Raw genomic sequence first — 1,613 nt, forward strand, 5'->3', positions numbered from 1 at the left:
TTTAATTAAGTCTCATCTGTTTATCTTTGTTTTTGCTGCATTTGCTTTTAGATTCTTGCCCATGAAGTCTTTGACTAAGCCAATGTCTAGAAGGGTTTTTCCAGTGTTATCTTCTAGAATTTTTATGGTTTCAGGTCTTAGATTTAAGCCTTGATCCACCTTGAGCTGATTTTTGTATAAGGTGAGAGATGAAGATTCAGTTTTATTCTTCTACATGTGGCTTGCCAATTATCCCAGTACTATTTGTTGAAAAGGGTGTTTTTTCCCCACTTTGTGTTATGCTTGCTTTGTTTAAGATCAGTTGGCTGTAAGTATTTGGCTTTATTTCTGGGTTTTCTATTCTGTTCCATTGGTCTATGTACCTATTTTTATACAGTACTATGCTGTTTTGATGACTATAGCTTTGTAGTATAGTTTGAAGTCAGGTAATGTGATGCTCCAGATTTGTCCTTTTTGCGTAGTCTCGCTTTGGCTATGCAGGCTCTTTTTTGGCTCCATATGAATTTTAGTATTGTTTTTTCTAGTTCTGTGAAGAATGATAATGGTATTTTGATGGGAATTGCATTAAATCTGTAGATTTTTTTTTTGGCAATGTGGTCATCCCAATACATAAGCATGAGATATTTTCATTTGTTTGTGTCATCAGTAATTTCTTTCAGCAGTGTTTTGTAGTTTTTCTTGTAGAGATCTTTCAACTCCTTGGTTAGGTATATTCCTAAGTATTTTATTTTATTTCTTTTGCAGCTGTTATAAAAGGGATGGAGTTCTTGATTTGATTCTCAGCTTGGTCATTATTGATATATAGCAGTGCTCCTGATTTGTGTACATTGATTTTGTATCCTGAAACTTTACCAAATTCATTTATCAGATCTAGAAACTTTTTAAAAATATTGTGTTTATTTATTTAATTTTGAGATGGAGCCTTGCTCTGTTGCCCAGGCTGGAGTGCAGTGATGTGATCTTGGCTCACTGCAACCTCTGCCTCTTGGGCTCAAGTGATTCTTCCACCTCAGCCTCCCGAGTAACTGGGACTACAGGCGCACACCACCATACCCAACTACTTTTTTGTATTTTTGATAGAGATGAGGTTTCTCTATGTTGCCCAGGCTGGTCTTGAACTCCTGAGCTCAGGCAATTTGCCTGCCTCAGCCTCCTAAACTGGTGATATTAAAGGCATGAGCCACCACGCCCAGGCTAGGAGCTTTTTGGATGAGTCCTTAGGGTTTTTTAGGTATACCATCATATAACAGTGACAGTTTGACTTCCTCCTTACAGATTTTGATGCCCTTTATTTCTTTCTCTTGTCTAATTTCTCTGGCTAGGATGGCATTGTACTTTCTGCAACATAATACTCCTGTTATGCGCTGGTCCTCCACGTGGATCAGGCAGTGCTTCTGGCAAGCTTAGGGAAGCTCTTCACAGCTGTTCTGTCCATTAATTGGAGGCTCAGCCACAGGGACTCTCATCACCACTCCTAAAGCTGTAATGTTTCGTTCTGGCCCCTCAGGTATCTTGTATCCATCTCTTCATTTCAGGTACTATGAGCTTAGATCCAAAAATGGAATATCTCAGCAATTCTGAGAAATATTTAGCAAAGTAATGAGATGTTTTAG

Source organism: Aotus nancymaae, unplaced genomic scaffold (genome assembly GCF_030222135.1).
Source record: "Aotus nancymaae isolate 86718 unplaced genomic scaffold, 86718_ANA_hifiasm-v0.15.2.pri h1tg000103l, whole genome shotgun sequence".
NCBI classification, from domain to species: Eukaryota; Metazoa; Chordata; class Mammalia; order Primates; family Aotidae; genus Aotus; species Aotus nancymaae.